The 25066-nt window shown below is 38.3% G+C and overlaps 1 protein-coding gene across 1 annotated transcript in view; it reads right to left on the bottom strand.

Annotated features, from left to right (window-relative positions):
• TRHR (thyrotropin releasing hormone receptor) overlaps window positions 1-25066 on the bottom strand; it is a 302193-nt gene that overhangs the window by 139064 nt on the left and 138063 nt on the right. The window contains exon 3 of the mRNA XM_033411240.2: window positions 10062-10123. The gene's annotated coding sequence lies outside the window, so the exon portion shown is untranslated. The remainder of the gene's footprint in view (window positions 1-10061; window positions 10124-25066) is intronic.

Genomic DNA, 25066 nt, shown 5'->3' with positions numbered 1-25066 from the left:
TTGTACTTACAACTATTTATATAGCATTTACATTGAATTATAAGATATCTAGAGATGATTTGAAGTATACAGGAGGATGTGCATAGGTTACATGCAAATACTATGCCATTTTATATAAGGGACTTAAGCATTCACGGATTTTGGAATCCATGGGGGGTCCTGGAACAAATCCCCTGTGAATACCAAGGGATGACTGTACGTGTATAGTTCAGTGTGGGCTGCACTTACACAGTGCTCAGGAAGCCGTGTCGGGTTTGCACTCTCCCAATTTCCCTGAGGCTCACTAGGTGTATGAAAAGCTTTGAAAAAAAAATATATTATGTACCTTGAATAATATCCCCAACCCAAATCACATTTGGGTCAAGAGTTCTTTAACTGGGAGCAACAGTAGCACCATAATAAACATTGAAATTGTAAAAAATTAATAAACACAAACGTCTATTAAATAGAGTCAGGAGACCAGAAAGGGGAGCTTTTATGCCCTGTGATGACAGCAGAGCCCAACAGGAAAGAAGGAAGATTCCTCTTCTTTCCTGGCAGAGACAGCCATTGAAAAGTCATGGACTCTGCTTACTATAGCCCTCCCAACTTCTTCTTCTCTTCTGTAAAAGAGTTCTTTTTCCCTGGCTGTTCAGAGACTTGCACGTGGCTCTCCACAGTTGTAGACCCCAAAATGCAATTCTTTGCTGATCCTGAATAAACCCATTTTTTGTTGGAGAAATATCTGTCAGTCTGTTTGTTTTAGGTCAACATTTTGGTGCCTATACAGTGATCCAAAGATGATGGTGAGTATATAAGTGTGGTACCCACATTGACCTCATTGTCTCTCACTGCTTTTCTTGCCAACCCTGGAGTTTGAAGGTATGTCTTTCTTCTGGATTTGAGCTTTTTATATTTTGAAGCTCCCCAGGATTTACTCAGAATTTATTTTAATGTTTCACTCTGACTGGTTAAAGCCTTGTTCTGTATGGGACTACTTGTTTGGCACTTCAGTCTAATTTGAAATCAGACTGTTCCAACTGGAACTGGTTCAGCCTTTGGCCCATTCCTTTGGGAATAGGGGCTGTTTCATTGGAACTGTGCCAGTTCAGCCTTCAGCTTATTCCTTAGGAATAGCAGCTCTTCTATGGAAACTGAGTTGAGAAGCTTTTGACTTGACTCCTTCAGGACCAAGCTGTTTTCTTAGAACTGCCTGGTATTAGGCCTGCAGGCTGGTTGAGATATTTGAAATGTTTAAGCTATCTGAATTACAAGCTATTTGAGCTGTTCAGGTTGTTTGAGTTTGGGCTGTAAGCCTTTTCAGCTGTTTAGGTTGTTAAAAAATTATTCTTTTATTCTAGAGAAAAACTTCTGAGAAATGGGATCCCAGCTACCTAAATATTTTGAGGGCACCATCCCTACAGGGACCCCAGCCATTTTATGTTTACAAACTACAGTCCTTCCTCATGTGCCTTTCTGACTAAACAGACTGACCTGATCAAAGGCAATTTAGAATATCAATGGCCATTATGGAGAACTTCTGAAATACTCAAACTTACTTTTCTTAAAACTGAATTGGACCACCACAGTTCTAAAATTTCCAAAGCTGAATGAAATGCCTGTTTTGATTAGTATTTTGAGCTTCCAATGTTATTAGGACCCTAAAATTGCCTCTCTGCAAAATAAGATTTTAAGATTAACTGAGGCAAACAATTAGAGAAGTATAAAATGGATTCTGAAGCCTTGTGCTCCTCTTCCTTGGCTTTTCGTCTCAGGCCCCGCCTCTGGTGCTATACTCCTTTTTCCGTCTATGCAGCCTATGCAACTATACCCTCAGTTCCCAAACTAATTCTCTCACTGAACATCTCTTTTTCTCTGAAACTCTCCTCACTCCCTTTTCCTCTGAACTTATCAGAACCTGTCCCTTTAAAATTAAGTTTCTGAGGATCCAGAGGATAAACCCTTAATTTCTTATAATCCCTGAACTAAAACAAGCAATAGTCAAAGATTTTCCCAAAGTAACTGAAGATTCTCACTGATTTGCTGAGGAATTTAATGTAGTCATTCAAACTTATCAACCTGGTTTCTCTGACTTGTATCAGCTAGCTCATATGCTTGTGAAGATCAGGCCCAGAACTGAATGAAAACTGCTAGCTGGGAAAATCCTGAAAAGTCTCTAGAATTACAACTGGGAGACCAGCTTGCTAACTTATTATTTGATCAGGATCTGTAATTGCTAGGTGATGTCATCAAGCAATTCCTGGGGCTTTTCCAAAGTCTGCTGATTGGAAAAAAATTCATGCTTTAATAAAAATCTGATATACCTGTTCATGACTATTACAATTAACTTCAGATTGCTTTTAAAGAAAATTCTGGTCTTCCTCTATATGTTTTTTCCACCCAGGTAGCTCTTAACTCTGTGTTTATTAATGGGCTGAACCAGGACTTTTTCCTTCTAGTAAAAAGGATCAGGATGGAATAGGAAACCATGTCTACTCCAGATTCAGTCAATCTGGAAAACCAACTCTCTCGCTTTCTAGATAAGTCACCTAAAAGAAAGACTGCTAAAATTCTTAATCTTCAACTCCAGCTAATGAAGACCCCTAACAAAACGAAAATCTTCTTAGTTTCTGCTATTACTGCAAAGAGCTAAGGCATTGGAAAAGACGTTGTTACAAATTTAAGCACTTCAGGCAGCTTCAGCCCTCTAACCAGTCCTTCTAATGTCCTCCCAATTCCCAATGATGGGGATCTGAGGAACTACAGGGGCTCTTCCTAATCCCCCCTCTTAATCAGCTTGGAGAAACATTCTCTTCCAGTACTAACTGACACTGAAGCCACACTCTTGGTGCTCAGACCCACTACTATAAGGCAGCCCCTGCCTCAAAGTATCAAAACAGTACGAATAGGGGGGATCTCTAAGGAACCTCAGGAGGTTCCCATCTCTGCACTGATTTCCTTTTGTTTAGGCCCTATTCCCTTTTGTGTTCACACCTTATTCTCCTTGGTTCCTTTGACCCTATCCATTTATTAAGCCAAGACTTCTTAGAGTAGTATCATGCTGGAATTTCTCCCAAAAGAGAGAATTCTAGAATTTAGATAGTAGTCATCAAAGTAACCAACAAAGTAAATTAAATGACCTTTTGACATTTTTTATTTGTTTCATTTCTGACAGTACTAGAGCTGATTCTGAAAACACTGATTATTTGTCCCTATTGAATCAGCTACCACCCTTCTTATGGGCAAAATCTCCAACTGATATTGATAAAATTCACAGCACAGCTCCCATTAAGTTTCTAATAGATCCCTCAAAATCTCTTTCCAGAATTAATCAATATTTTATACATAAAGCAGCCCTTAGAGGTATAAAGCCCATAATAGAAGATTACAAGGCTCAAGGCCTCATTATCCTTTGTAACAATCCCTGTAATACTATTTTACCAGTCAGAAAATCTACAGCTGAAGATAAAATTTTGTCTAGGACCTCTGAGCAATAAACACTGTTTTCCCTCGACACTCTTTTTTTCCTAACCCTCATATGTCACTAAAATCCATTCCCACTGGAAGCAAATGTTTTACTGTAATTGATTTATGCAGTGCATTCTTTAATATTCCAGCTGATAAAGATAGCCAATGCCTTTTTGCTTTCATTGGGGAATAAAAACAATTCACCTGGACAGTAACGCCTCAGGGTTTTACTGACAGTCATTCTCATATCTCACAAATCCTGAAAGCTGGTCTGGGTGATATAAAGTTCCCTAGGGGTTCTACTTTGTTGCAAAATGTGGGTGATTTGCTTCTTTGCTCTTTTTTACAAGCCTCCTCACAGGACGACAGCATCTACTTGCTAAAGCTTTTAGCCTTACAGGGGCTTAAGGTTGCCAAGGAAAAACTGCAGTTTGATCTGATTATCAGAACAAGGGCTACACTTGGATCCAGACAGACTTCAGGGTGTCCTAAGTCTCCCAAAGCCCAAAACTAAGCACCAACTGAGAGGTTTTCTTGAGCTAGTTGGTTATTGCTGAAAATGATTCCAAATTTCTCTCTTATGGCCTAACCAATGTATGTTTTACTAAACAGTAACACTGCTGACCCAATTTTATGGGATGAACAGAATGGCATAGTTTTCAAGGCCTTGAAGGAGAGTTTGATGAACCCATCTGCCCTTGGACATCCCAATTATCAGATTCCCTTTTTCCTTTTTGTATATGAAAAGGAAGAGAATGCCCTTGGGGTACTGTCTCAAAAACATGGGGACCACCTTTGACCCATAGATTATTACAGCCAGTAATTGGACCCTGTGACATGAGGGTACCCCTGCTGCCTTAGAGACATTACTGCTACTGCCCCTTTGGTTAAGGCCACTGAGGAAAATCATTGTGGGGTCTCCTTTAAGCAATTTTGTACCTCACACAGAAGTCTTTCTGAATTCTCATCACACTCAACATTTCTCAGTCAGCTGCCTCACTTACTATGAAGTCTTTTTGTTAACTGCTCCTCACGTAACACTTTCACAGTATAATAACCTTAACCCTGGTACTCTCCTCCCTTCTGTCACCAACGAAGCTCCTCACGACTACTTAACACTGATGGATCACCTCCTGACTCCTCCTTATTATGATCTGCAGGAAACCTCTTCGGGTAATGCTGACTTCATGGTTCACTGATGGTTCTTATTTAAAAGGTAACAATGGCAAATACTGTGCTGGATATGCTTGCAACTCCTTTTGATGTTGTTGAGGAGGCATCTTCACCTATGGCTACTTTAGTCCTACAGGCTAAATTATACAGTCTTACGTGAGCTTGTACTTTAGCCAAGGACAAAACTGCCAATGTTTATACTGATAGTAGATATGCCTTCAGAGTAGCTCATAATTTTGGAATGTTGTAGAAACAATATGGCTTCCTTACTTCCAGTGGAAATAAAATTAAAAATGGCCCCTATGTTCAGGGATTGTTGGATACAATACTTTTACCTGATGCTTTAGCTATTAAGATTCTGGGGCATTCTAAACTTGACACCCTGGAAGCTAAGGGAAATCATCTTGCTGACATTTTTGCAAGGAATGCTGCCCTTTAGGGAACCAACAGCAGCCAGGCCTCTGTCATGGTCCAAAGGGATATTTCCCCAAATGATAACTTAGAAAAATTGGTTAGAAAAGACCAACAATTGGCCTCAGAAAAGAAAAAAAAAATTTGAAAATTCACCAATTGTTGGTTTGATAAAAAGAGGAAGCTCTGATTTAGACAAAACACCAACCCAGTCATACCAGAGACTCTAAAATGCCCACTCCTCACCACTGTACATGTATTAAACCATTGGTCTACTGACAACAGGATAGAACTCATGAATCAGTGTTTGTGGGAAAACATCACAAGGCTGCAAAAGAGCCTACCTCAATTGTCCCACTTGTCCAAAATACAACCCAGGGAAGTCTGTACTGCTCCCAGACATTTTAAAGTGCCTAAAGAACCATTTTGGGCATGACAAATGGATTTCACACAATTTTTCAGTCTGATATAAATGTTTTAGTCATGGTCTGTATGTTGTCACACTGAACTGAAGCCTTCCCTTATAGACAGGCTACTCCCCCTTCTGAGGCTAAAGCCCTTTTGGAAAAGATTGTCCCTCCATGGGGAACTCCTCTTGAAATTCACAGTGATCAAGGGACCCATATTACTGGTCAGGTCTGGTCGACAAGTCTGTGCTGTTTGGCCAGTTTTACAACATTTTCCATCCTAAATCTTCTGGTTTAGTCTAACCCACTAAATGCATTATTAATACTCATTTGCAAAATTTGCAGAGGCCCTCCAAGTACCTTGACCAAAAGCATTGCTATTGATCCTTCTAAATCTTATATCCACCCCTTTTGAAACTCATAAACTCTTTGAGATAGTGACAGAATTCCCAATGCACTTGGCTTCTGCCTCTTTTGACCCTCAACTGATAAAAGGAGAGATACTCCAATATTGCAAAGGCCTAACTGCTTTAAAATAACCATGTTTTGGTAAAGCAATCTTTTCACAGTGCACCCTTGGGAGACAAAGACCTTAAGTATCATGCCTTGCAACCTGGAGATTTTGCCTATTGGAAAAGATACCTCCAGAAACACTCTTTAACCTTGTTGGAAAGGTCCCTACCAAGTACTGCTAACCAACTCTAGTGCTTCCAAACTCCAGGGAATAGACTCTTGGATTCACATGATACACCTAAAGAAAACACCAGACACTGCCTGGACCTGTACATCATCTGGTGACCTGAAAGTAAAGATTTCCTGGAATTGAAGCAGAAGACATCTGATGAGATAGACCAGGATATCCAGACCAGGCCTATTGGAAGTTTATCACCAAACCTTTGATGATGACATAACGTTTCCAATCATCTCCAATACCTATGATCTTGATAACATATGGACTTTAGATAAAACACCTGAGAGTTCTCTCTCCTACCTCTCCTAGTTATTTGAACGTGATCTCAACAGATTTCCAATCTGCACTCTTTTCCTCTGACAGGAGTCACTACATCCAGGAAAAGTATTTCCTGTCATTTAGGGACAAAAAGCCAATGAAACTGGAAAAACCTGACTCTTGATCAGTGATGCTTCAGAGAAAGATCTTTTTCAAAAGGGAGAATTGTAAAGAATTAATAAATGGAAACCTCAATTAAATAGAGTTGAGATTCATATATAATAATATTTTGATTGTTGACCAAAGTTTTGAGCTGAGCAAAGAAGGACTACAGGTAGGTGAGAGAGTTAGGTGCTTTTCTCCATTTATAAAATGGCTCTACTGCTTCATAGTATCAATAATTTACTTGGGTATGTCTTTGACATCTTTTTTGTTTGTTGGTTTTTGGAATAGGGGTCACTTCCTTCAGAAATCTGATCTGCTGATCTCCTCTGATGGGTATTTCTCTCATATTTTCCCATCATATCCTGTACTTCAATTGTAATAGCATTTATTACAATGTATTAGATTTACCTGTTTGTATTGTATCATCTTTTTATGGGTGCATTAGATTCCTAGGGCTTGTCATAACAAAGTACTGCGAACTAAGTGGCTTAAAACAACAGAAATGTATTATCTCATAATAAATAAACCTCCGGAGGCTAGAGGTTTAAAATCAAGGTGTCAGCTGGGTTCTCTGAAACATACATAGGGGAGAATCTTTCCTTGCCACTTCCAGCTTCTGATGTTTGTCAGAAATCCTTTGCGTTCCTTGGCTTAGAGATGCAACACCCCAATCTTGTCTTCTGTTGTCACATGACCATCTTTTCCCTGTGTGCCTCTCTCCTTTTCTTATAAGGACACCAGTCATATTGCATTAAGTGCCCACCTTACTTCAGTATGATCTCATCTTCTTAACTAGTTACGTCTGCAATGACTCTATTTCCAAATAGGTTCACATTCTAAGGTGTTGGAGGACTTCCTCTTTGGGGGTAAGGGCACAAGTCAACGCATAACAGAGGACAAGGATTGTGTCTACTTCATCTTTTTTACATTTGGATCCTTAGCAAATTATTCCATTGCCAAGCATATAGAATATGTTCTATTAAAAAAATTGATGAATAAATGAATGTATGAATAGGGGAATGTGTTTATACTAAGAAATCACATTCCATTCTAGAATAAAGGAAATTCATGTAGAGAGGGCAGAACGTTCCAAGGCCCTTCCAGCTTCACAGTTCTGTGATTATTTAGTCTCAACACTGGTTTGGTTTCAGCTGTAGAAAAGGCCTGTGAATAGAAATTGCCTACCAATTACATATCTGTAAATCCCAAATAGGCAAGATACATTCAAGTGCCATAAAGGATATCCTAGTGCATAGACTTGCATGTCTGTTATTTGGATCTTTAGGGCATTTCAAGGGTTTTTGCCTTGGTATCTGAAGTTGACGTGTTTTTCGGCTATTTAGGAGAGGGACAAAGAATCGATTTGAGTTGTAAGACTGACATCTTCTGGCTAGCACAGGAGAGTGCAGAAAGGTTGAAGCATGAAAGGGAAATAAATGGAGTCGTTCTGGATTTAACAGTTAAACATTGGAAAGGGAAAGAAAAAAAGAAATATATATGGAAATAATAGAAAGCTATTCACAGGTACACAGATGCATTTTTTAGAAGAGCATACAGTCTAGTATATATTCTGTGTAGTTCACCAGAATTGATTTTGGTCTTGAAGAAGAAAGTGAGGGAAATATAAGACATAAATGAAAAGATCATTCAGGGGTTGAACATGAGGAAATGGATTGAACAAAAATGTTCCTGATGAAAGACTAATGCTCTGGAGTTCTTATAGAGATGTGGGAAAACTATGAAAGAGTTTCTTGGATACTTTGTCAATTGGACTCTGTTTTGCTGTGGTCCAGGAGCAGAGCTATGGCTGGATATGAGATGTCTTGGTAGGAGTTTCCATTTGTACCTTCTGCTATTTATGACTGGCTCACTTGCCCCAGTTTCAGGAATACCACTGAGATAATTATTCTTTCATTTATGAGAAATGTGCATCCTTTCTTACCTTCTAACTTGTTCCCCAGTTTGTTATTATCCATCTCTCCAAACTGTTTCATTTTTCCTTTCATAATGCTGCAGTGCAGGGTGCATTTCAGAGCACAGAAGTGTCCTGAGTACTCCTGATGCCTCCGTGCTAGCCACATCATTCCTTGTTTCTATCAATTCCGAAAGGAGGACAGGAGGAAAAAAAGAAAGCAAGTGAAATTCATCAGTTGAGCTATTAAGAGTTGCTCATATGTTGGGAGTGAGAGAGTGGAGGGGTTACAAAGTGGTAAGCATGATGGACTGGGTTTCTATCCTTGGAGAAGTGGAAATGGATTCAAGCAAAAAAATTAAAAGAATTAATAATTAATTGTCTAATCATTATCATGGTAACTGCTTCTAAGGATATACAAGGTACTAGAAAATTACATATAACAGGGAGTCCTGATCTAACTTAAACGAAAGGAAATGTTTTCTAGACATAGAACTTTTCTTTCTTTCTTTCTTTCTTTTTTTTTGTGGGCCTCTCACTGTTGTGGCCTCTCCCGTTGCGGAGCACAGGCTCCGGATGCGCAGGCTCAGCGGCCATGGCTCATGGGCCCAGCCGCTCCGCGGCATGTGGGATCCCCCCGGACCGGGGCACGAACCTGCGTCCCCTGCATCGGCAGGCGGACTCTCAACCACTGCGCTACCAGGGAAGCCCTAGACACAGAACGTTTAAGCTGATATAAAATGAATAAATGTACTTTAGCTAAAGGAAAGGATCATAAGGAGTCTTTACAGAGACAAAATCATGTATTAAGGCACTTAGGCAAGAATAGCAAATAAGAGGAATCCTCATATATAGCTCTGTCTGTGTGACAGGCACAAATTGATATTTTCATATATATTATTTGATCCTCATAATAACAAAAATGTCAAGTGGGTACCATTCTTACTTCCATTTTACGGATGAGTAACTGAGGCACAGATATATTAAGTAACTTGTCTAAGATCACAGAGCTAGTAAGTGGCCAACTGAGAACCGAAACATAGGCAGTCCAGCTCCAGAATCTGGAAGCATAAAGAATGCAGGAAGTTCAGAGTGGCTGGACCTTGGAGAAGGTGGCAAAGGGGAACCTGAAGCTGGAAAGGCAGGAAGGGACTAGAGCCTGTTGGGCCTTATGACCATGTTAAAAGAATTTGATTTTTATTCTAATAGTGATTGGATGCTGTTGACAGATACTAAGCAGAGATGTAGCAAGGTGAATTTTGCTTTTTATAAAAGTCTGTTTGGCTGCAGTATGGACAGAGACCTTGATTGGCCCCCTCTGAGATTAGTAGGAGGAAAATATCTTTTCTAAATTGCCTCCATGTTTGCTATACTCTGTAAAAACAGCATTGTTGTTTAATAGTCAACACTATAGCATAAGAGAACAAAGCAATCTGTTCTTATACATTCCTGACAAGGGAAAAGTTATATGGTGTTATTTGTTGTTGGGCTGTGCCCCGTAGGCCTACGAGGCCTGTACTTGCCCAGTTTCAAGACCGAAGAAAGAGCCCAGAGTGAGCGACAGAGACATCAATGGTTTAATGGTTGGAAAACTTACACGTCTGAAGCAAGGTCCTGGTGAAGGTCCTGGATATGCAGGACATGGTGGCAGTCTTCGATCTGGGGAAAAGGGAGACTACCAGTTATAGGGGAATTGACATCAGGTGGGCTCATTAGTCACCAGGGAAACCAGCAGAGGGGCACACCCCTCCCGGCCCCTTTGATGAGAACAATCACCAGCTGGGGCCTGGGCAAGTACTAGGCAGGTCAGTCATGTGTGAAGGGCTTAGGTGAAGCAGGCACTGGTTGGGCAAGGGATTACAGAGAGCGGGAGAACAGCCATGTTGAGTGGCCTGACCATACATTTGTGCAAAAGATATTGCATATTAGATGTAGAAGGAATGGAAAAGAATATGTCATCTGCATGCCCATGGCCTTGGAACACAATACTGACACATATAATGCAATAACACATGGTAGGGTCACACGACACAACACATATAAGAAAAAATTTATTTGTGATTGTGGATAGTTTCCTGATAATTCATTTTTGTGTATGTAAGGCAAATAATCTGAGACACAATTTGCAAGGAAAGATGGATGTGCTGATATCCAAGGACACTTAATGAACTTGACAATTCTGAGCCTCATTTCCTCAATCCCTGAAGTTGATTGCATGTTGCAGGTGACATTACCCCCATATACAAACCTTTTAAAAAAATTTAGTGGGATCTCTGTAACAGCTCTCGAACTATCACCTAGTTGAAGGTTTGGTCATGCACAGTTATCCTAGCAGAAACATGAACTTCTTAAAAGCAGGTACCATGTCATATAACTCTTCTTTTCGCTATACTATTTAATTTAATATTTTGCTCTTGTACGTGAAAAAAATCGGTGTTGAATGAATGAATGGTGAATTAACAAATGAATAAAGAATATTGCCAGATGATTGAAGCTGCACTTTTATTTTCTTTAGGTATGCTGCCTGACTTCTACGGATATTCAGCAAACATAGCCTGAGCCTTGTTAGTTCACAGTGAATATAAACTCCTGCTATACTTACAGTCCATTTCACAGAGGCCTAGAGGAGGTAAAAATACAAAACCCACTTTCTACAGAAGGAGGTCTGAATGCTTTAGTACAAAAAGGATGTGCAGGAATCGAGTTTGCTGGGTATTGCAAATCAGCAGGTAATTCCTAACAGGCATTTCCGAAAATTTTTGAAAATTTGATTTCATTTGTGAGACATTTTATTAAGGTTAAATTTAATGGGGAGGAACCCACTGTGTATAGCTGGAAGACCAATGAAAACCAAGAGGATTACAGACCTGGCATCTTATAAGTAGCTCTAACCTAATCAAATATCTTTAAAAAGATATCTTTAGCAGCCTTAGGTTTCTTTTTGAAAATATTGGTGTAGAAAAATTTCTATTTTATAATTATTGTAATAGAATAAAGCATCTGTTTATTCGTCAGTGTGTTAAAAAACAACCTGGTGTTTGGGTCATTAAAATAACCTTTTTATGCATTGTAGCTGAGTTTGTTTCTTATTTTTTTCTTTTTCTTCCTCACAATTTGAAGTTTTTCATTTTTTTATCATAGTTGTACTGATTCTTCAACTTAAATTTTCTTGTGGCATCTAGCATGAAGTCTCATAAACAAGGTCATACACCACTAATAAAAAATGAGAAATATTATTTGCTTATTACCCAGAAGGCCTTAGTCTGTGATTCTACGTGCAATTTGTTTAATAAGTTTAATAAGTAACCCAATAGTAGAAAAGTTCAGGAGGGGGTCCAGTGAACAGAGGAAGAACTAGTTGCCTCCATGACCCCACTCCATGTGGACACATTTCTGGCCCTCCCTGTGCAGATTATGCAGTGATCTGGAACAACCCAAACCCTCAGAATAGGAATTCTCCACTTCCTGGGTCCTCTGGGAACATGGAGCTATGCTTGCCACCAACCACCTGCTCCCATGTTAAGTACAATAAAATGGAAAAGAAGTGTGATGTTAAGGGAAGAGAGAGCTGCAGTTACAGTTTTTACAAATGTCAAATGTTTTTGTTCAGTGCTTTGCAGTGTGTGATGGTTAATTTTATGTGTCAAATTGACAGGCCTAAGGGAAACCCAGATAGCTGGTAAAACATTATTTCTGGGTTTGTTTGTGAGGGTGATTCCAGAAGAGATTAGCATTTGAATTGGTAAACTGAGTAAAGAAGATACTGCTGTTTCTAAAGTTATAATTAATTACTGTGTGCCAGAACCTATATAGTGTGCTACATACATGGTCTTTAAATTACACGTTAACCCTAAAAAATAGGCATCACAATTCCCTTTTATTAGATGAAACTGAGGCTCAGTGAAATTAAGTTAGTCACCAAAACAATGTTTTCGTTTGATTCTAAAGTTTATGATTTTCTCGCTACAAAGGGAGATCTATGGAATTCTGGGATGTTTCTCTTCCCCCACTAAAACTATCTGCTAATCTAGGATGGGGAATTAGCATAAGTCTTTTTGCTTATGATTGTATTCCCAGTGCCTACAACACTGTCTAGGTGATTAATTTTTTATTTTTCTCACCATTTGAATGATGATGGGGACAAGATGATGAACATTCCTCAGTAAAAAAGAAAAGTATCTCTAGATAGATTGAAAATAATAATAAAATCTCTGTGCTGGATAATTTGAGATTGCCTCTCTAGATCTGCTCTCCACTTGACCCTTTGGAGGTTGGCCTGGGAGGACTGCGTCAAGGAGGCTCCCTTGCCATCTGGTTTTGGGTTGGTTTCAGCCAGTGGGAGGCACTGGCAGAAGATCAACAGGCTAGTGGAAAGAGAAATCAGAGTCATTACTCCACTGGCTCCCTCCTTTGAGGGCATCTTCATTTGGTTGCGTCTTTCCAACTTGGGTCACAACTCCTATAAGGGACTCCACTACACATGTCCTGAATTTCAGTAACTGCTTCTTCCCCCTGTCTCTTCAGCCCTGGGGGTGGCAATAGCTCCCCAATGTTGTCATGCCTTGTTTGTTTTTTTTTAACCCCACTTGCATATTTATAAATAGTTATTTTATTAAACTCTCTTCAGTTTCCTATTGGAGCATGGCATCTGTTCTATTCCAGGAACCTGAATTATTTATTAATGTTCATTCATCCACTTAAATATTTATTGAACTCCAGTTATATATGTGTTGTTGGGAGAGGAGTGGCTCTCAGGAAGCTGATTTATCCTTTCTAGTTATAGATAATATTTTTTCCCCTTCTCCAACATGTCACCATCCAGGTAAACAAATATGGGTGGTTAAAAAGTTTTTTCTTTTACTTTTTTTGGTTTGTTTTGTTTTCTGCTTGGCTAGGGATAGCTTTTTTTACATGCTATGTAACACTGGATGGAAGATAAGCCCCTTCCCCTAAAAGCCATTTTTTTTTTCATACTCTTGGAAAACTGGTATCTATTTTACAGTACATAATTCGGACTAGTCACATTTCAAGTGTTCAGAATCCATTTTGACTAGTGACTGCTGAATGGATCATGTAGCTCTGCAGCCTTCATGGAGTGCTCTCTGTCATCTGTTTTGTTCAAGACTCTGCCCTTATTGTCTTTATCTGTTTATGTACTCCCTGCCTCAGAGATCTAATTTATTCCAGAGTAATTAGCTATACTGATGATTCCAAATATTATATCTCTATCTAGAATGTTTATAGGCACCATAAAGTCAATGTAACTCAAAGTAGTCTTCCACTGTACCCAAGAAAGTGGCTTCTGCAATCTACAGATTTAACCTAATCCTTATCAAATTACCCATGACATTTTTCACAGAACTAGAACAAATAATACTAAAATGTATATTGAACCACAAAAGACCCAGAATTGCCAAGGCAATTCTGAGGAAAAAGAACAAAGCTAGAGGCATAACCCTCCCAGACTTCAGACAATTACTACAAAGCTACAGTATTCAAAACAGCATGGTATTGGCACAAAAACAGACATACGGATCAATGGAACAGAATAGAGAGCCCAGAAATAAGTCCATACACCTATGCTCAATTAATTTTGTACAAAGGAAGCAAGGATATATAATGGAGAAAAGACAGTTTCTTTAATAAGTGGTGCTGAGAAAACTGGACAGCTACATGTAAAAGAATGAAATTAAAACATTCTCTAACACTATGTACAAAAATAAACTCAAACTGGATTAAAGACCTAAATGTAAGACCAGATGTTATAAGACTCCTAGAGGAAAACACAGGCAGAACACTCTCTGACACAAATTGCAGCAACATTTTTTGGATCTGTCTCCTAGAGTAATGGAAATAAAAGCAAAAATAGACAAATGGGACCTAATTAAACTTAAAAGTTTTGCACAGCAAAGGAAACCATAAACAAAATGAAAAGACAACCTATGGAAAGGGAGAAAATATTTGTAAATGATGTGACTGACAAGGGATTAATTTCCAAGATATACAAACAGCTTATATAGCTCAGTATCAAAAAACAACCCAATCAAAAAATGGGCAGAAGACCTAAATAGACATTTCTTCAAAGAAGAGATACAGGTGGCCAACAGGCGCATGAAAAGATGCTCAACACTGCTAATTATCAGAGAAATGCAAATCAAAACTATAATAAGGTATCATCTCCCTCTGGTCAGAATGGCCATCATCAAAATGTCTACAAATAACAAATGCTGGAGAGGGTGTGGAGAAAAAGGAACCCTCCTACATTGTTGGTGGGGATGTAAATTGGTGCAGCCACTAAGAAGAACAGAAAGTATGTTCCTTAAAAAACTAAAAATAGAGTTACCATATGATCCAGCAATCCCACTCCTGGGCATATAACTGAAAATGATGAGAACTCTAATTCGAAAAGGTACATGTACTCCAATGTTCATAGGAGCACTATTTACAATAGCCAAGACATGGAAGCAACCTAAATATCCATCAACAGATGAATGGATAAAGAAGGTGTGGAATATATCTACTGTGGAATATTACTCAGCCATAAAAAAGAATGAAGTAATGCCATTTGCAGCAACATGGATGGACTTGGAGATTATCATACTAAGTGAAGTAAGTCAGACAAAGACAAATATCATATGATATCACTTATATGTGGAATCAAATAAGTTCACTTGTAACAGTTTTTTAGATTATTACAAACCAGAAATAGACTCACAGACGTAGAAAACAAACTTATGGCTACCAAAAGGGAAAGGGGGAGGCATTAAAAAAAATGAAAAAAAGAAAGTGGCTTCCTCTTCACTTTATCATTTTGAGTATGGACATAGTATCAACCATTCAGTCACCAAGACTTAAAAGTTTAGATTCTCCCTTTCTATCTCTTACCTCTTCATAGTCAACCAATGGTTTCTCTATCCTACGGCTATGCTCCTAGAATAAAATCCTCCTTGTACAGTTGACCCTTGAACAACCTGTGTTTGAACTGCACAAGTCCAGTTATAAGGGGGTATTTTTCAATAGTAAATATTACAGTACTACAAGACCCCATCAGTGGTTGGTTTAATCTGAGGATGCAGAGGAACTGCAGATAAGAGGGCCAACTGTAAACTATACTCGGATTAACCTTGTAGTTGTTCAAGGGTCAATGGTATTGCTATTTTGGGCCCTTTAAGGATGGTGCTATTTAATTTTTTAAGGTACAGTCCTGATCTTGTTACACATTCTTCAGAAATATTCTAAGCCTCCATATTTCCTACCAAAGGAGACTAGAGATGTTTTAGTTTGGAATTCAAGGTACTTTACAATATCATCTCTATATCCCTATTCTTACCTCGTAGTAATTTTGTGTGTGACCTGTGTTCCAGGAAAACAAAAACATGTTCCCTGAACATTCTTTGCAGTTTTTCTCCCTTTATGTCTTTTTACTATTTAATTCTCTACCTAGAATACTTTCCTCCTTTGCCACATGGCTCAATCCTGCCCATGCTCCTAGGCCCAGTACAAGACACTCTTGTATCAACCATCACTATACTCTTTGTCTATTCTCTTAGAAGAAAAAAGTGAATGTGTTCCCTCCCTCCTTGGAACATACAGTTGACTTTGTTTTACCTCTCTTATAGTACTAGCTGACTTTTGCCTTGTAGTGTGTTTATTGTATTATTTGTTCCCTTCTCCTACTTTGTAAGTTTCTTTGGGGGTTATGTTACACATGGGAAGCCATGGAGATAGATAAGATAACCCTCATTCAGACTGAGGGTTTTGGAGAGCAAAGAGGTCCAAGTAGGCACCTTAAGATACAACATTTGAGGATTAGGTGAAGAATTCTTAGTTGTGGAAAAAATAACTGTCTTCCTTCTCCTAGCATCTTCAGATCTAGGCAAACTTGGCATTCCCCTGGTGTGCCCATTAGTGTAATTAAATCAGACTTTTAGTTTTTGTCTAAATAGATGCTAGGACAAGAATTTCTAATATACTTTTACCTTGCTATGGCAGATACATACCACTAGACAATATGTTTTAATTACTTTTATTATTTATGTTCATTTTCTCCCACTTCAATGAAATACATAGAGGTTTAAAAGGACCTTTACCCAAGTTTTGAAGCAGGTGATCTCAGTGATATAAAGGGAACTTTTCTTTTCTCTTTATATGTTTCTGTATTTTCAGCTTCATTTTAATTTATTTTTACAATAAGCCTTTATATATTTCTAATCATAAATATCAAGTTAAAAATAAAGAACATATCATGAAACTTTTTGGTTGAGCTGCCTCTTATTTTCTTTCCAAAACTTTGCTTTTATGCCAAGTTGCATACCTCTTAAGATCAAGGTAACAAACAAAAGATAAAAATGGACTTCAGCCAAAGGAGGCTGTCAGAAAGCACTATGGTTGCTCTGATTAAAACCAAACTGAACCAAACTTTCTTGCAAACTGGGGTTTAAAAAGTAACTAAAAAGTGATAGCATATGACACAGCAATCCCACTACTGGGCATATACCCAGAGAAAACCATAATTCAAAAAGACACATGCACCCAAATATTCATTGCAGGACTATTTACAATAGCCAAGACATGGAAGCAACCTACATGTCCATCACCAGAGGAATGGATAAAGAAGATGTAGTACATATATACAGTGGGATATTACTCAGCCATAAAAAAGGAACGAAATTAGGTCATTTGTAGAGATGTGGATGGACCTAGAGACTGTTATACAGAGTGAAGTAAGTCAGAAAGAGAACAAATATCGCATATTAACGTATATATGTGGAATCTAGAAAAATGGTATAGATGATCTTATTTGCAGAAATAGAGACACAGACGTTGAGAACAAATGTACGGATATCAAGGGGGAAAGGAGGGGGGTGGGATGAATTGCGAGACTGGGATTGACATATATACACTATTGATACTATGTATAAAATAGATAACTAATGAGAACCTACTGTGTAGCACAGGGAACTCTACTTAATGCTCTATAATGACCTAAGAGGGAAGGAAATCCAGAAAAGATGGGATATATGTATATATATAGCTGATTCACTTTGCTGTACAGTAGAAACTAAAACAACATTGTAAAGCAACTATACTCCAATAAAAATTAATTTTTAAAAAAGTAATAGCATACAATTTGTATTGAGGGCAGTTGATAGGGTTCTGGAGGAGTCCACTCGTATAGTAAAGAGAACTAGAAGTTTGCAGAGTGAGTTTACAGACTATGGGGATGCTTTTAGAGGGTTCTGTGGGGTGTCAAATGGGAATTTTTCATAAAGAAGGTCTAGATTTCTACCCTTTACTCCTAATAAGCACAAGAAAAACCTGTTTAATAATAACAAAGGATGCCTCCTCCTTAAAAATCACTAGAGACCAAACTTGTATGTCTCTGTTTATAAGTTTATCCCTTATTTACACTGTTTATCTTTGTTATAAAACACAATTTTGAGAACCTAAAATTAGAATTATCAGTTGATTTTATATTACATTCAAAAATAATCACTATCGGGACTCCCCTCGTGGTACTGTGGTTAAATACACTGTGCCTCCACTGCAGGGGGCACAGGTTCAATCCCTGGTCGGGGAACTAAGATCCCACAAGCCGCGCCATGCAGCCAAAAAAACAGAAACAAAACAAAACCAAACCCCAAAAGAATCACTGTTGAACTTTCCTCATCTTATGCCAAGTGCTTGAGGATCATCTTCACTCTCTGTGTGGCAGGTGAGGAAGGAGGGGGATTACAAAAAGTCAAGTGGATAAAACTCCTGAACAGGAGGAGGAAGCAGAAGGTATGAGAAGATCTGCACCTAAGATGCGGTCATTGAGGAAATTACTGATGTTTCCTACCTCTGATGGAAGCAAGAATTTCAACCACTCCCACACCCTATGGATAAAGTGCTAGGACACAGGTCTAATGACCTGTCACATAAGCAGCCACACTGTGTAATGAGGACTCACTGGGAGAGGCAGGTGGTCAGAGCAATCAGCACTGCAGCAGAAAGACCTTTGACGTTGAAGTTAGAAACTTGGGTTCATTCAGCTCTTCTACTTACGAGCTGGATGACACTGGGAAAATGGTTGAACTCCTGTTAAATGGTATCCTTATTCTTCAAATGAGGGAAAATACCTTTGTTTCTCAGAGAAGTAAATGGGACAGAGTACATATAGAACATGACCACTGTGGATCCATAATTAGTTTCACTTGAGCCAGATGAGGCTAATCCAAGTTTGTTCATCTCTGTTTCTCCAGTACCTGCCATTTAGAATGTACCCAGGGCTACTACATCAATGAATGAATAAAGCAAGGGAAATCCTCGAGTCTTCATGAAGAAAGAGGGACCTGAAGATGTCTTCTCACAAGGCACCTTCTGGGGGGGGCGGTCATAGCAGAGGGGGGAAGTTGAAGATAACAATATAATGATAAGTAAGGTAATAAGGGGAAAAAAGAGGAAAGTGTGGAAAGTGGAAGGAGATGGAAAAAGGTCAGAAAGGGGAAAGATGGAATACTCAATTTCTCTAAGCTGGGAAAATTGTGTTGGAGGATGTGTGTGTGTGTTTGTGTGTGTGCACACATGCATCTTGGTTATGTGCACAAGAGAAGTATCAGTACACTGCTACCTACTGAGGAGTCGTCTTCCTTTCTTTTTACATTTGTCCCTAAGGTGGGCATGGTTAGCTTGGAGCACATAAATAAGCCAGGGTTATCCCCTAGAATTGTACAACAAGACAAACCAAGTAGAATTAGAGTGGTCTTCTGGAGTTCTTCTTTCTAAAAAAATAGTGTTTTGTTTTGTTTTTTAACTTTTGGTAATGACAGTTATTTTATTCTTTTTATTATGTCATGTTTTCAAATCAATTTTTAATGGGTCTCTTACTCAAAATATGAAGTATATTTTTAAACTGATAAAGTGAGTTTGGCTCTATTCCTGGCAAATATTTCTGGTTGTAAAGGGAGGTATTTGGTAGGGGCAGACTTTGAAACTACTGGTAAATTAGAAACTGATATCAAAGGAAGAATGCAATTTATTTTGGAGCCAAAAAGCTAATGAAACACTTTTGCAAATCAGTTGTTAAATAAATGCTTCCTTTAAAAATAAAAATCTAGAAAGACAACATTTGGTCTGTGCACAACATGTGTAATCTTTTTAAATGTTTTCAGGATGTCTTTGTGCAATCTAGTTTTTAAGCCTTCTTAGAAGGAAAAATATGTTTAGCTGAAAAGATAAGTATTTTTTAAGCTACTGTGTTTAGTGTATAATTTAACTTAAATTGAAAATGTTTAAATGCATTTAATTATATCTTTTAACAAATGTACAACTGCAATATAATTATCCTTCCTATTTGTAAAGATTAAAGAAAATGAAATTCAATATTATATACTTTAAGTATGGTTATAGTGGGAGGTCATTATGTTAAATTCTCATAATAAGCAAATCTTAAAATTCTGTACATCTACCAAATACAGAATGCAATTAAATTTACAACATCTGTATGTGTAGTTGATGGAAATTTATTTTTAGCTGGAGAAGGGAAATAGGCAAATAGAGTAGAGCCCCAGAACTCCCACTTTACTTGAATAAATCCTCCTGAAAAGTGTTATCCAAGAGAGAAAAAATATCAAAAACAAAAAGAAACAAAAAACAAACAGAAGCAAATTGGAAGAAGTTAAATCAGTAGGAATAGGTAAATGGGGAAAACCAAAAATCTCACATGTATTGAATGCCAACTGGGAGCTGATACTGTGATGGGTGCTTTGCATATGCTGTTATATTTAACCTTCAGAACAATCCATTGAAGTAAGTATCAACATATACATTTACAGACAAGATCATATAGCTGCTATGTAATGTTCCTGGGATTCAAACTTTGGAATATCTCACTCCAAAGCCTGTACTGGAACTGTTAGATAGACTTAAGAGATGCATGAGGTGATTAAAATTATATGAAGAATATTTTGAGGGGGTACAAAAATTTTCCAAGTCAATAGAGCAAGAGACATGTTCTCCTATTAAATAATTTCTTATAGCCCTATAAAAACTCTAGTTACATGTATAATTCTATTTGTGTGTATTAATTAACATATTCATACATGCTATGTTCAATGTTTACAGAACGCACACTGTGTTTGACACTATATTAGTAGCAAGTAAGGAATACCCCAAAGAACCCTCAGGGAACATAAGTTCTAGTAGGGGAAACAAACAACATAATAGCAGATTTTGATAATTAGTAGGTAGAACCATACGAAACTGCCATAACGGTTGAATATCAGAATTTCATGTGGCCCAAACTAAAAATCTAAATATTAAAGTATGTTTTGGGAGTGTGTCTACAGACACTCAGGATATATATTTCTATTATTTGTACATTCTTATACATGCTTCCTTTAGTATCAGGTGTGCACTGAGTATCCATAGAGAGCAGTCAGTCTGTGGAGGATTTTTATTTATCACAATAAATCCAATCAACTTCGTGGAATTATCCAACCTTAGGTTTAGCTCTCTGCTAAACTCTCAGGAGACGTTTGGCAACGTTTGGAGACATTTTTGGTTGTAACAACTAGGGGAGTAGTGCTACTGGCGTTGAGTACATCCCTGAGTAGAGACCAGGAACGCTGCTAAACATTCTAAAATGTCCAAGATAGCCACTGCCCACCCCCATGCCCCACATACGCACAAGAGTTATCCACTCAAAAATGTCAGTAGAAATTCCTGAGAAATTCTGCACTGAACACAGGAAGAACAGGGCAAAGGTAACTGGGAGAACACTGTACAGTTATATTTCCCAAATCTTAAAGAGTAGCGTTCCCAAAACACCCATTGTGGATGTCTCTGTTGAGATACTCAAAGCTTATGGTGAAAAATATGGAGAAGAGTAAAAGTTGCAATGAACCTTAAAAAAAAAAGCCTTAAGTTGACTAGACTAGAACAATAAACATGACACACCAAACAAATGTATTATCAATCACTTCTCACGAATCACAAATTAGTAATAATGGATACTGTAGAAGTAATTTCTGTTCATCCTTCTTTGCTTACTGGAAAACTTGCAGGATATCCCATCTCTGAAATTTCCAGCAGTTGATTATAAACTTATTCTTCTTTCTATAAGTAATACCTACACTGAAGTATTTTATCTTCTGTATCTGGTCTTGTTTTTATTGTTGTTGTTTGGAGGGCCTTGGATATGCAATGGATTAACCACAGTTATTGCAAACTGTTATTGATTTGTGCCAGCTCTTATTTATATTTTACTTTCAATATTTGTCTCCATCTCCCATCCTGACTTTTCTTCCCCCTAGTTAGGTCAGCTTTAATACATGTGTATCAAAGAATAATATGCAGTATTCTCGTGTGTTTTAATTTATAGAAATTGAATTGTATTACACTTCTCATTCTTCTTCTTCCTCTTTAGACTTGGAGGTATGTCTTAGACATCTAGCCTTAGTGATATATGTAGAATTCATGCATTCTTTTGACTGCTGACTGCGTTTTTGACATTTTATCTACCCATTGCCCAATTCATGGCCACATTTCTAACGTGGAACCAATGCAGAGATGCAGATTCTTGCCCATATCTCTTTCTGTGTCTGTGTAAAAGATCTTTGGAGCACACTGCCAAGAATGTAATAGCTGTTTTGTTTAATGCTGCCAAATAGCTATCCAAAATAGCTGCATTACTTAAACTTTCAGCAGTGCAAGAAGGTTCTTATTTTTTTGACATTTCTTTAATTGTTTGCTTTCCCACAATCTAAATAGCCACTTTACACCTTTTTTTTCTCTCCTCAGAACTCCAGCTTCCTGCCCTCAGGTAGGAAGGGAGGGAGTAAAGCTGAAAAACCCTAGCGATGAGTTGAGACCCAGCACTGGAGCTACAGTGGCTGGGGTGGAGGGGAAAGATAGACAGTGACAGATGAAGAGGTCAGAGGGGTACTGGCTGCCACACCTGTGGGGCCCTGTGGGTCACTGTGGTAGACGCTTTGGGGCCTGTTCATAGCCCCCATGCACTGCTATGGGTCCTCAGCACCCAGGAGCCACATTTGATGGGAGGTCACCCCCTTGCACACCGCCAAGGTACAATGTATTGATCGATATGAGTATTTTAAAAGCTGATCTCCTTGCCTCAAGAGGGACTAGCTCTGTGATCCATTTGTGCACCAGAGCCCTACTGCTGTGGATCAGGCCAAGGCAGACTTTGCCCAAGATTACATTGTTTCTCTGCTCTTTGCCTTCCTCTATCCTGCTTCACTCTCTCCCAGGTTGCACCTGGGATCACCCCTTCATTACACCACTTTTACAGGAACCCTCCTCTCAGGCTCTGCTTTTAGAGAGCCCAAACTAAGTCAGTCATTGTAGGGACTTTGGCTTTTAGTCTGTAAGTGAAATGGGAGCCATGACAGGGTTTGGGAAGTGACTTCATCCGGCTTATATTTAGAATCACTCTTCTACACTCGTGTTGAGGTGAGACTATGAGAGAGAAAAGGTGGAAAAGCAGAGAATAGGAGGCTATGACAGCAATCCACGTAAGAGATGATGGTGGCTTGGTAGCAATAAATGTGGTGAGAGGCAACTGGTTTCTGGGGATAATCTGAAGCAATATCATACAGAATATCCTGATGGATCATATAAAATACCGACATTAACTGTAAAGTATAATAGTGCACTCAGAGGGCTGGTTCATTAAGTGGTCTGTTTCCTGAAAATCAGTCTTTGAATTCCATTCCCCATAGCAACTGTACTTAATTAGTCATCTGTTTGATTCTGATTCATTTTTTCTTCACTATAAAGTTATGGCAACTTTAAAAAGAGTTATATTGGGATCAATTGCCTTTTATTGAGAACAGCTGCAAAATATTTGTAAATTTTAAAAACCTGTACTAAATAATATAAAGACCTAATTACAGCTCACTGTGAGGAAACATTAGGCCAAACATCTTGCCAAAGAATCTATCTAAACCGCTGATGTTTTCTGTGCTTGTTTGGAAATAGATCTGCACCTCAGTGGGTATTTTACCTTCCATGTTCTTTATCCCCCAGATATTTCTCCAGAGATATTGTCTACTTTTGTCCAGATCCCTTGGCTTCTACTATAGATCTAGTTTGACATGAAGAAGCTTGAGTCTGATAACCTCCAGTTATAAACTATTGGGAGAACTGTGAGAGTTTAGATTCTATCAAAGAGAACATTAGTAACTTGAGTGTTTAATTTCCTGCATTGCATACAGAAGAAAGTTAGGCACAAATCCTGCCTGCATCTATAGACAGATAGTTTCTGTTATTCCATCAAGGCCCGAGGTAGACAACAAATCCCTTCTTTTTTTTAACATCTTTATTGGAGTATAATTGCTTTACAATGGTGTGTTAGTTTCTGCTGTATAACAAAGTGAATCAGCTATACATATACATATATCCCCATATCTCCTCCCTCTTGTGTCTCCCTCCCACCCTCCCTATCCCACCCCTCTAGGTGGTCACAAAGCACCAAGCTGATCTCCCTGTGCTATGTGGCTGCTTCCCACTAGCTATCTATTTTACATTTGGTAGTATATATATGTCCATGCCACTCTCTCACTTCGTCCCAGCTTCCCCTTCCCCTTCCCTGTGTCCTCAAGTCCATTCTCTACGTCTGCGTCTTTATTCCTGTCCTGCCCTAGCTTCTTCAGAACCTTTTTTTTTTTTAGATTCCATATATATGTGTTAGCATACGGTATTTGTTTTTCTCTTTCTGACTTACTTCACTCTGTATGACAGACTCTCTAGGTCCATCCACCTCATTACAACTAACTCAATTTCATTTCTTTTTATGGCTGAGTAATATTCCATCGTATATATGTGCCACATCTTCTTTATCCATTCATCTGTCGATGGACACTTAGGTTGCTTCCATGTCCTGGCTATTGTAAACAGTGCTGCAGTGAACATTTTGGTACATGACTCTTTTTGAATTATGGTTTTCTCAGGGTATATGCCCAGTAGTGGGATTGCTGGGTCGTATGGTAGTTCTATTTTTAGTTTTTTAAGGAACCTCCATACTGTTCTCCATCGTGGCTGTCTCCCTCCCTTACTCTTCATTCAACTCTTCACTACCCCACTGAATGCAAGAAATCAAGATTTAGGATGAATTTTTATGCTTCTAAAAGTACAACCACTTAATATCAGATCCCCATCTGTCTTGTAAAGGGCGTAAAGAAACAGGAAGTTAACTCAAAGAATATCACATAAGGGAAAGGAATGTATATTTTTCTTGATCACATGTTCTCAGGTAAGTTGAGAGGATGAAACCTTTGTAACTGAACTTGCAGAAGCCTGCATTTTCTTAGGATACTACCCCTTCCATTTTGCAACCTGTCTCACCAAAAAATTCAAACTAACTTCTAAGAAAGTATCTCATATCATTACATCTAAATTTTGTTATTTTCACAGGGTTAATGCAATTTAATTTCAGTAACTGAATTGCCATAGCTGTTAATAAAATATGTTTACTATTAAAATAATAAATTTTATTGTATATCCTTAGAATTCTACTGAGATCTCTGAAGGAATTATTAATCAGATATAAAAATTCAATGAATGCTGTGGTTTCAGATTAAGCCCATATCTGGTTTATTA

Source organism: Orcinus orca, chromosome 17 (assembly GCF_937001465.1).
Source record: "Orcinus orca chromosome 17, mOrcOrc1.1, whole genome shotgun sequence".
Classification (NCBI taxonomy): domain Eukaryota; kingdom Metazoa; phylum Chordata; class Mammalia; order Artiodactyla; family Delphinidae; genus Orcinus; species Orcinus orca.
This window is presented reverse-complemented; position numbering and strand designations above follow the sequence as displayed.